This window comes from Rhodnius prolixus, unplaced genomic scaffold (genome assembly GCF_049639745.1).
Source record: "Rhodnius prolixus isolate KJV_2025 unplaced genomic scaffold, Rpr scaffold_1, whole genome shotgun sequence".
Classification (NCBI taxonomy): Eukaryota; Metazoa; Arthropoda; class Insecta; order Hemiptera; family Reduviidae; genus Rhodnius; species Rhodnius prolixus.
Genome location: NW_027411581.1, coordinates 26,212,028 through 26,224,087, shown reverse-complemented (window position 1 = coordinate 26,224,087; position 12,060 = coordinate 26,212,028). Strand labels below are relative to the sequence as shown.

At 35.7% G+C, this 12,060-nt stretch overlaps 1 non-coding gene across 1 annotated transcript; it reads left to right on the top strand.

The window, feature by feature from the left end:
• Positions 1 to 11,498: 11,498 nt before the first annotated feature.
• LOC141446332 (U4 spliceosomal RNA) lies at positions 11,499 to 11,635 on the top strand. Its single transcript, XR_012453641.1, has one exon. It is a non-coding gene; the product is annotated as a U4 spliceosomal RNA (small nuclear RNA).
• Positions 11,636 to 12,060: the final 425 nt, after the last annotated feature.

Here is a 12,060-nt window from a genome sequence, read left to right as displayed (position 1 = left end):
ATACATATCATTCTTACCTCCGCCAATTTAGATTTCGCAACTTTTAATTTCGTATAAAAGCTCTACTTTTCAATTTACTCCTTGTGAGGAAAGTTAATACTAGATTTGTCTTTTAATTTTAAAAGGAAGTAATAAATGCGCCTCTACAACTTCGCTTTGTTAATTTACCTTTGTAAATTTAACTCTTTATTGTTTTAAATTTGGTCCTACAATATTAATGACTTCCAAAATTAATTATAACCTACTTTATAAATATCTATTAATATTCTATTTTTACATAAAAAATTCTACTAATTATGCTGTTTTATTTCCCTTTTTGCGAATACTCAGTAGTTGAAATGCTGCAAATAAATAAATATTTTTAAAATAGATTATTTTTTTTTTTTTTTTTTTATTTGTTTATTTATTTTGCAACTGTATGCAGTACAATAAGCAAAAGAGATGAGTGATAAGGATGGCGCAAATACACATGCACGCATATGCATATCCATACACATACGCGCACATGCATGTGCGCCAAGGGTGTGATTGGAGTGAACGACGACCATCCAGTGATGGAAGCCGTTAGTTCGCCAGATTGGCAAGCTTACACAGCAACCATCCTAGGAGGTCGACGTTGTGTTGAGATGGTCGCGTGGCCACCGCCGCTTTAGTCTGCGATTAGGATTAGAAGGAAGTGTTGTGGTAGACATGTTGTGGATCAGAGGGTTGTAGTGATCGTGTAGATTTAAATGGAGTTTTGTGTATCGAGTTTGGGCTATTTCAGAAACGAGAGGAATGTTGAGATCAGAGTGTATAGTATGATTGGAGACGTAGAAGGGAGCGTTAACTATTGTTCTCAAGATTTTAGACTGTAAGGTTTGGAGTCGGTTGATGTTAGATTTTTTGGCGCTTCCGTAGAGCTGTATTCCGTACGTCCATATTGGGGCAAGTAGAGCGGTATATAGTGTTCGTTTGTTCGTCAGGGTCAGTTTTGATCGTTTGTCAAGTAGTCTTTTCAACATTTTATACCTCAGATTGAGGTCAGTTCGTTTGAGTCTCGTGTGGGGGTTCCACGTTAGTCGTTTGTCAAGATGTAGTCCGAGATATCGTACTTGGTTAGTGATTGGTATAGAAGTATTGTGGAAGGAGAGAGGAGGGAGAGTTTTCTTGTTTAGAGTGAATACTATGTATTTAGATTTCAATTCGTTCACTTTGATTCTCCACTTTTGCAGCCAAGGTTCGAGAAGATTGAGGTGAGTTTGGAGTGCACGGCATGCTATAACAGGATCTAGATGAGGAGAAAGAATTGCAGTGTCGTCGGCGAATGTGAAAGTAATTGTAGTCGGGTGAGTTGGTAAGTCAGCAGTATAGAGAATATAAAGTAAGGGGGCTAGAATGCTTCCTTGAGGAACTCCAGCGAGTATTGGAAGGATAAGAGAAGATGAAGAACCTTGTTTGACTTGGAAGAAACGGTCGGAGAGATAAGACTTAAGAATGAGGTAAAAGGTAGAAGACAGTAGGCGTTTGAGTTTATAAAGCAGTCCCGTGTGCCATACCCTGTCGAATGCCTGAGATATGTCAAGGAAGACACCCGGGCAATACTGCTTTAATTCAAGGGAAGTAGCGATTACATCCACCACTCGATGTGCTTGGAGAACAGTCGAGTGGCAACTCCGAAAACCGAACTGATGGTCAGGAATTATGTTTAAAGGTGCTATTTCAGTTTGAAGGCGGAGTAGTAGGAGTTTTTCAAGAACTTTCCCCAGGATGGGTAGAAGGCTGATTGGTCGGTAAGAGCTTGGGATATGAGAAGGTTTATTTGGTTTGGGGATCATTGTTACAGAAGAGAATTTGTAGAGAATAGGAAAGTAAGTGGTTCGAAGTACAGCATTATAAAGAGTAGTAAGAAATACTATTGCTTTCCTGGAGAGTTGTAAAAGGATGTTAGCTGTAATTAGATCATAGCCCGGACTTTTCTTTTTGGGAAGACAGTTGATTATGTCCATGATGTCTTTAGGAGTGAATGGCTTGGGAGGAGGTGAAAGTTGTAGAGGGATGTCCAGTTCTTTGAGAATATTTTCAGTATGTTGTAAGTCTTGTACGTCGGGATGAGGAGTGAAGACAAAGAAAGATGTTCGGCAAAGTACTGGGCTCTCTCTTCGTCGGATTTAGCCCAAGAATTGTCCGGGCGTCTTAGTGGGTGAGAAGTTTTTCTGTATTTGAGAATTCTTTTGGTTGCTGTCCACAGAGAGTTGTCTTCAGTTGTGAGTGATTGTGTATAATCAGAGAATTGGTCGTTAAAGTAGTCCCTTAGTTTTGTTGTCAGTTCTCTAGTGAGTTGGTTAAACAGCCTTTTGTGAGAGGGATATCTGGTGCGATGCCAAAGAGCTCTTGCGCGACGTTTGCGCGTTATCAGTTCTCTCAAGTGTAGAGGTAGATTTAGAGGTAATGGTGCAGTTCTGTTGTATGAAGTCCGTTGAGTAGAATGCCAAATACTTTGTTGAATAGCGGTAGTCAAGTATGCCACGTTATCGTCTAGTTGTTGTGGAGTTTTTAAGGACACATTTAAGTTCAGTTTTCCGTCAAGAGTTTCTCGAAATAAGTCCCAGTCAACAGTTCCGTTTATTAGGGTTTGTCGGGGAAGAGCTTGTTTTGGGTGAATGTCAAGGGTTAGAATGATGGGGCTATGATCTGAAGACAAGTCGTTTAATGTGTGTATATCAGTGTGTAAAGAGGTAATATTAGAACAGATAAAGAAGTCAAGAAGGTCAGGTCTTTTGCGAGGAGAAGTTGGCCAGTAAGTCGGTTGAGAAGGAGATAAAGGAATGTAACTATTTTGATTGAGGATAGTCCTAAGAGTTCGACCTCTCGGATTCGCCACCCGGCTGCCCCAACTCGGATGCTTAGCGTTGTAATCGCCACCACATATGAAACGAGAACCAAGAGAAGAGAGAAAGGATGAGAAATCGTTTTGATGAATATTGTGGTTAGGAGGACAGTAAACAGCTGCAAAAGTGTAGGAGAAGGGCTCTGTCAGTAAAGAGACTACTGTAGATTGTAGGAAGGGTGTAGCGTTGTAGGGAATTAAGAAATGTTGTAAAGAAGTTCGAATAAGTATTGCAGTTCCTCCGTGTCCTGTTCCGTCGGGGTGATTGGTCTTGTAAGTCGTGTAACCTGGGATGAAAAATCTTGATCTGTCAGTGAAGTGCGTCTCAGTTATAAGGGCGATGTCAATACGTTTGTCTCGAAGTAATATTTCTAGTTCATGTCTGCGGTTAGTCAGTCCATTAGAATTCCAGAGGATGATGGTGAGAGAGTGTTGTGAAAGAGCCATTAAGGAGATTGGTTAGGAAGGAGTCTGGAAACGACAGTTGTAAGGAGAGATATCAGAGGTGTGATGAGGGATTTGAAGTCTGTTAAGAAGCTTGTGAGAAGTGTATTGATGTCTCCTGTGGATGAGGTTGTGGGCATTTGAGAAATAGGAGGCGGCTGAGGTCCCGCGGCCACCCTTGCATAAGATAGATTTTGGTTAGTGATGGGAGTATGCAGAGGAGGAAAACTTCTTGACTGTTGAGTTGTTGGCGGTGGTTGTGGAATACTCCGTTGCGCTGAGCGATGTTCGTACACAGGAGGCTGTCTCCGAGCTCGCTGTAACTCTCTGTACACCATACATCCTTTATAGCTGGCTGTATGGTCGCCGCTGCAGAGAGCACACTTGGCTGGTGTGGTTGGCATCTTGCCGCAATCTTGGGTAAAGTGCTCACCGGCACATTTAACACACCTTGGTTTGTGCTGGCAGTAGCTCTTTGTGTGCCCGTACTCCTGACAGCGCTTGCACTGCACAACAATCCGCTGCTTGTGTGGCTCTTCGACCTTAATTCTCGAATAACAAAGAGTATCAATATTGAAAACATCTCTGTTATTTGGCCGTGGCTCGAGATCCACAAAGAAGAGAGGCAGAGTTTGTTTGGTGACTGGGTGAATAACTGGTGCCACATTTCGAACAGTGTGGCCCAGCTCATTAAGTTCTTCCTTTATATATTCGACGGGCACGCTTTGGTGGAGGTGTCTTAAGACTACCCTGTAGGCTTTGTCCTCCTCCAGTTGGTATGTGTGGTAGTCCGCCTTATTTTGTTTGAGGTACCTGATGATGCCTCTGTAACTGACAACGGTTTTTGCGTGGATGACTAGATCTGTGATCCTTGCTTTGCATATAAAGGCATCTCTTCCCACGAGTTGCGATAATGCATTGCATAAAACAGTATACTGACTGAGATTTTTTACGTAGATAGGAGGTGGCTTGTGGACACGTGTTGAGCCAGGTGGAGCAGTCTCCATGTCCTGTAGATCAGCCAAAGGAGCAAAGGGATTATTAGTCAGCACTCCTGGAGGAGCCGTAACAGTTGCTAGGCCTCGAGCTACATCGGGTTTCTCAGCTGAGGGCGTCGCTGGTTGCAAAAAGGCAGGAAGGTTTTGCGGTCGATCCATAGGGCCCTGGGGTCCTTTCTTGGCTGAGGCATTCCTTGTGCTTTTGGTTTTTTTGCATTTTTTGGGGGAGACACCGGAAGGATAGTTCCTCTTGTAGGATGTGGACGTAGTGGACTCGTTGTCCGTGGAAGTTGCTATTACCGTGCGATCACTAGAATTACTCATCGTGAAAGAGAAATAAATAAGAGAATAACAATATAAACGGAAAGAGAGTAATAAAAAGTCAGTAAACAAAAAAGAAAAGCGAACTAAATGCGTATCTACACTGCTTAACACTAATAATAATATTTACAATAATATTTACAAATTAACATATGATCATAATTATAAACAAAATTATTAAAGTTACTGTCCAGGTTAAATTTATAAAATTACTTTTTTAACTTTTTTAATACACTGCTATGTTATTTATATAGTTTATTAGGTCCTTAAATCGAAATACTCACTAAAAATAATAAATGTCACATAACTTAAGCTAATAATATTGTTAATAAATTGTCACAAAAAAAAAAAAAAAACTTCCGAACACAATGTACCGGAGAATGTTTTAGAATCAAGTACCACTTGAAGTAAGTTACTTACTTACCAAAAATCGGCACAAATAGTCCATGAATTACCGAAAAACTTTTAATTTTAATAAGCACAATAAATAATCGCGTCTTGCTTTCATTAGAGCAGTCAGCTAAAATAGATTAAACCTGATAATTTTTGTAAAGGTGTAAAAAAAAAAAAAAAATCATATTACAAATACTTATAATAATGTAACCACTTTATAAAGTGGTTTTTGTTTTGTCTCTATTTCTATCAGCCAAGGTTTCATCTGACATCAAATATAATTTTCACCTTACGCCAGTGAAACATGTAGATATTTTCAATAAAAATAGTTAAAAGACTATTTGAAAAGAATTTTGTTACAAAAGGTGTTGAATTGTTTTGTTAATTTTGTTTTATTTTTTATTTTTCTCTACAGCAAAAAGAATCAATTTACATACCTTCTTTTTTATATGAAGTTAATGTATATTAATAAATGTATTCTAAGTTGGTTAACTGTCAACGACGCCTTTTTATACAGCATTTTTCTTTTTATGAAATTTCCTTCAGTTGTTCTTCATATTCTAAAGGAGAGTGTAGACTACCTGGATGGACTGGCGTGATTCTCATTCCAGATTATTTGGAAGACAAATATGAAATGTCGATATTTCCTTTTATTTAGATTTGAAAATATTTTTTGCAACAAATTTAACTTAAATTAATCTTTAAAATAACAAAACCAAAAAACTATACTTGGCTTTCATATACTACACAATCATTAACGAGACCTCTGCACCTCTCACAACGATCTCTCACGTCCAGAAATAGAGAACAAGAGCAAATTAAATAAAAGATGGAGAGAAAATGGCAGTAGATCCTTCACTTTTAGCGAGAATCTCTTTTCCATTTTAGTTCCATCTTATGTAGGCAAACAATAAACATGAAATCGTCGCATTGAATCGATAACAAAAGAGGATAATTTCTAAAAATAGCCCGCCTACAACGTTATCGAAATAAGGAAATAATAAAATTTCTCTTTTTTTTCGATTTTTTCCTGTGTCTGCAACAAATTAGCCTAATTAGGTATAATCTTGACAATGATTCTTTTCAAGTCAGCGCTCGTTATTATACAAATACTTTTTTTATCCGTAATTTTTCAGATAATGTACGGTAGGAGTTTGTCTCTAGGATTGTTAACAAGATGTCTCATCAAATTATTCTGTGGAATTTAAAATCAGCATATTTAAGTATTTGTTGAGTAGAACTTTGTAGAACTTATCTTCTCAGCTAGAGTTGGACTTGACCTCTTAAATTAGTTCGTCAGATGAAATGGACAACGCAAGCGGTTTTGGCGCGCTTACAAGGAAATTTAAGTGGTGAATTTGGGGCCAGTAAGGATTTAAGTAAGAGGAAGCGCTATCATTACCTCTTAGTCATTATACAATATATAATTCGCATGGCTGACACCCAAAAAATGGCGCAACGTTCCAAAAGTGAGTACAAATGTTGACTTGCGTAGATCTTTTAAGGATATGAAAAATGCATTTTTTAACTTGATCCAATCTGCAGAGGAAATGGGTCCTCTCATCAGCAAAGTTCAAATAAATGCAAGCATAAAGGGCTGCAAAGAGCTGCGATTCATGCGCACAGAAGATACAATATTGAAAGAATTGACTCTTTCAGTCATCTTGGCACTAAAGTCATCACCGCAGACACGGATGTATCTGGCAGAAAAAGGAAAGGTATAAGCAAACAAATATTAGTTTGGCAATGGCCGTTAAATTGAAAGCGAAATTTTGTCTTGGATGAATAAAGATATTATTCATCAATAAATACTTAATTTTTTATCTTGATGGACTTTTCACAGAAACATTTGTGCTAAATGCAGTGGAAAGAAAAGGAAAGAAGTTATAGCTTCTTGCAAGTTCGCCATTAGTGCGCTATTTTGAATGTCCGGTGTTGTATGTAGTTTTTAGCCAATTAGACCCCAGCATAAAACCTTTACAGTTAAATCCTAAATTAATTTTTTCCCGCAACATCAAGAGGAATGATGTTGCATTACCTTTTTTATCAAATCATGCTCCCATAAAATATTTAAAAAAAACAAAAAAAAAATCAATTTTAGGTTTTTTTAAGTTACCTCAAAATGATTACTTATTGTGTATGGTAGATTTCCTGGTCGCTGCACTTTCTGCTCCAGAAATGAGAGAGATGGTAACTGGCCGAGACCTTGCTGCTTGTTTACGTAAAATACCTAATTTCCTTTTAACTTTTTATTTTATTATTTTATTGAAGATTTAAGGAAAAGGAAGATGAGATTTAAATTTATTGTTGCTCATCCAAAGTTCAGTGTCGCACACTTTGCCCTGCACAGCCTCTTTACCATTTAAATCTTGTTTCAGGACAGGCGGCTAGGGAATTTCTTTTCCTTGCTTGAAGACACCAAACTTTAAAGCTTTTAACATTTCAACTCCATTTCATTTGCAGTTTAAAATTTGTTTCTTAACTTTTGTAAGTTAAATGTTAAAAAAGCTTATTCTAATTTTAAATTATTATTTGCTTTATTTTGTCAATAAGTACAAATAAGATATAATTTTGTTGTACATTTTAAATCTTTTAATAAATAATTAAAAAAATAATAATGCAATGTTATAAATTTAATAGACTGTTAAATTATTTATTATTAAGTCCAATTTTATTTTATTTCTTTTAATCAATATGGACATAAATTAGTACAATATGAATGTGAAGGGAAGATGCGAAGGTGCGTGAAGGGCATGAGAAAAAGTACCCAGTGCTAGCACTCACTACAGGAAATGGATGTTATTTGATGATCTTTAGTTCTGAAAACACAGTGAGGGGACTAACTTCACGCGAATGTGATGGATATATTACTGAAAATACTACTCCAAAAATTAAATCAATTGCAGAAAACTAATAATAAATAATTTTAGGAACAAACTAATAAATTTTATAAGATTTATTTATAAAATAAAATGTGGGAATAGAGGCTGACTAAAAGAATATTGCAGAGAGCCTAAGAGACGTAAAGATGATAATGATTTTGGACTGGAGCCACTTCCACCAAACTTAGGACACTTTCTAGAAGCGACTGTCGATTTTTTTTTTTTCACACAATGTAATATATTCTACACTTTAAAAACAAGAAGACTGTAGTAAATCTTTAAACATACGCTGTTTAAAAGTCTTATAGGGATGTTTAAAATTCTTGCGAATTTCTTAAGTTAGGCTTACGTAAAGTTTTTCTGAGATTTACATTCTGAAGTGTAGCTGGGCAATGTTAAAAAACCATTAAGTAAAAAACTACTATTTTTTTACATTCATATGTGAACGCTAAAAATTCTAGCACTTGTAATGTTATCTTTTACTCGATCGTTTCTCTGCAGAAGACTTAATTATCTAATAAGAGGCAAATTTTTTATTTAACAAATTAACTAGGTAAGAAAACCATTGCAATCACGTCAAAATATCTCAAAAAAAAGTTGCAGCAAGCTGAAACTTAATATTTAGATTAGTTCAGGGCAACCTAGAGGGCACAATCAATCAATCGGGAGAACGCCGGCGAATGCGATTTTACTTTATGTTTTATTTTAGAGATTGGAGACCAAAATAGACTCCAAAGATTTCCGTAAACTACTTAAAACCATTTTATTCATAGTAATCTACATCTTTTTTTTTATTGAAAACATTTTTCTGTGTATTTGATCCCCGCCATTGAGAGGGAAATGGGTAGGCTGTTCTCTTAAGAACCATTCGAGAAAACTGGACGATTTGAATGTGCGGGGAAGGGTTGAATGTGTATCTGAAAAGTCCAAGTTTAAATGAGACAATAAGTTATCCTAAGTGAGGTTCAGGTGACAGATCTCTGGATAAAGGAGCGGAGGTCCCTCATCTTCAAGATCCCGCACCAGTTCCAAATGAGATTGATTCATAATTCATTCATCTAGGAGTCTGTATTATAACAAATTATTACGGAATCACCACCACGAAAAGTCCAACAAAACTGCTCCGCAAAATCTAGGCAATGTCAAAATGAGTGATCGCTTGATTGCTCCCTCTCACTTGCTTTCACTGAGAAAATGAGAAATTGATGATATTCTAGAAATGAATTTGGTTTAATTTAAAAGAGAGTCATCATCTGAGAGTAATCATTGGCCTTTTTCAGTGCACTGCCGCTCTCCGAATAGTGTTCTCTTGTTACAACAACTCGTTACAACATTGTCCATTCCCGGACAGAGAGCTGTTAAAAAGCTTTCAGCAAAAATAAATCCAAAGTCCGCAGCTGGATTCTGGACCCAGGATCTCCGAATGGTTAAAATCAACAGGCGTTAACTTCATTCTCAACTTACCAACTTCACGTATAATTAGGTAACTCTTTAGGATGTATACAGTGACGTATGATTGAAGAAGAGTATAATCCAGCGTTTCCGAACCTGTGATACGCGAAAAATAATCAATAATGGCGGACATAAACAATTTTTAAAAAAAATTAAGCATAAAAATATCATAGTAATGTTTTTTTCTACAATACATAAAAATTATTTTAATTAATAAATTAATTTACAGTAAGGTTATTTGATTATTTACTACCAAGTGGTACGCGAGCCAAAAAAGGTTGGGAAACGCTGGTTTAATCCATTCCCAACAGAAACTACAATTTAATCATCCATTTCCTTGAACATTCTTACTTTAAAACAATATTTTTTGGATAGTACCAAACCAATTCATATATCTTATAATTAGGGAACGGATTCGTATGTATTTACATATTTTTTTCTAGGCAATTTACAGACGTTTTTCAACTAGAAGTATTCATACTGACACTTTTTAAGCCGTTTGAGTCTACTTTTATTTCACATATTTCCACATATTTGGATGTTATCGCATATTTATACATATTTGATTAAAATAAATAAATATTTCTACATATTTAATCAAAAATATGTACTTATTTTTCATATTTTTCATTTTGGGCATATTTTCATAATTGGGAGGTGGTTGACAGGAACTGTGAACCACAGACTGTGAATCACAGTGGTTAAAAAAGTGTTTTTAAAAGCACCAAGTCGCATTAAAATGCTAAAAGATCTCTATCCAGACTTGTGCCTTCCACCAGAACCAATATTGACAAGATGGGGTACTTGGATGGAAGCAGCTCAGTATTACTATGAAAACTACAATAAAATCAAGAATGTCCTTTCACATCTCGAAGACGAAGCAGTAGCGATAATTACAGCCAAGTCTTTATTCGAGAAACCTAATTTAAGGAACGACCTTGCTTTCATTTCTGACAATTGCGTATTTCTTGCACAAGCCATTACCCAACTTGAGTCCCAAAATGTTCGACTGACAGAAAACGTGTCCAACGTTAAAAAAGTCATCGAAAAGGTGGAAGGAATACCAGGGAGTAAGGGAGATCTGACCAGATCAAAACTGGTAGAAGTACTGAGCAAGAACAAAGGGTGGGAGACCATCTGACAGATTTCTAATATTATCAGTGGAACAGAAGTCACCTCAGTACATCGTGTACCCTTTACAGCCAACGAAATAACTTCTTTCAGCAAGGCACCTATAACATCTGTAGATGTTGAACGATCTTTTAGTTACAAGTCCATCTTACGCCCAGATCGTCGTCACTTTACGTTCCAACATTTGAAATTTCATGTGGTTGCAAACTATTTCGAAGAGTGAAGTTTTCAAAATTGAAAATTTAACACATCTTTTTATAAATAGTAAAAATGTTCTTTGTTGTATAAATCATCATAACTTGTAAAAACAAATTATTTTGTTCCTAATAAATTATTATAAATTGTAAAAATATTCTTTTCTTGTATAAATAATTATAACTTGCCCCCCCCAAAAAAAATCCATTTTTATAAAACAAAATGTCCATTTTACTTAAATATTCCAGAAAATATTTTAAGAAAATCACATATTTTCCACATAATTGACGAAAATAAATGCATATTTTAGTTAAATATTTGGCATTTTTAAATACATAAAAATCCGTTCCTTAGTTATAATACTTTTAAGTTTTTGTAATTTTACAGAAATTATATTTTAGCCATCACCATACTTTTCTAAAAATTTTTAATTTTAAAAATAAATATAATAACGATTTTAATAGGATTAGGTAGGATAAATATATCGTATTTTCTTCTGATCGTTATCGTTAAGTAATATCTATTCAAGTAGTGTATCTATTATGTATGTAGCCACATCTGTTGATCTGTTAATCTCGAGAATAGTAAATTACTTCATTATAAGCCAATTATGCTGTCGCCATTGAATACAGAAAGTATGGTTTCCATTTTAAGAGCTGAGAGTATATCCCCTCTCTCTCAAAAAAAAAAAAAAAAAAAAAATCGTTGGTTCCATGAGTAGAAAAGGATGAAAAAATTTAAAAAAATCACAAAAGAGAAAAATATTTAATCTGAACCGATTTTAGGTACGAAATATCTAGTTTTCACTATCTATAACTTGCGCAGAGGCAATATCGTAACCAATGAAGGCCACCGAAGGTGCGATTATTGCCAGTTGAAAACTTCGACGAATACCCCCTCCGAGGCGCCGTGATACACTAACTTCATAATTTTTTAGGTGCCACGGTAGCCGAGCGGTTAGAGGCGAGACCCGTAAAGCTAATGTGAATCGTGGTGCTGGGTTCGATTCCCGGTCTTAGGCCTAGGATTTTGTTTAACGGTTAATAAAAGAAATTTACAGTAAAGTATGTTTGTTAGTCGCCTCCGCCTACGACACTTAATTGGTAGTTGGACGTAAAGCCCGCCTGAAAAAAAAATAGGCAATTACTTTACTTTTTTACTATTTATAACTCTTCATTTGTTAAAAATTCTGTTAAAGTACCCACAACATCTAACGGCTACGATGTTTATTTAAACTCTTCATTCTAACTGTTTGGATTTAGTTCAACTTTCTTCTATTTGGAACGCAAACCCTTCCCTCGTTAGCAGTAAGAGAAAGTAAAAATCTATTAATTTATAAGTATATTTAATTAGTAAATATATTTATTTAGTATTA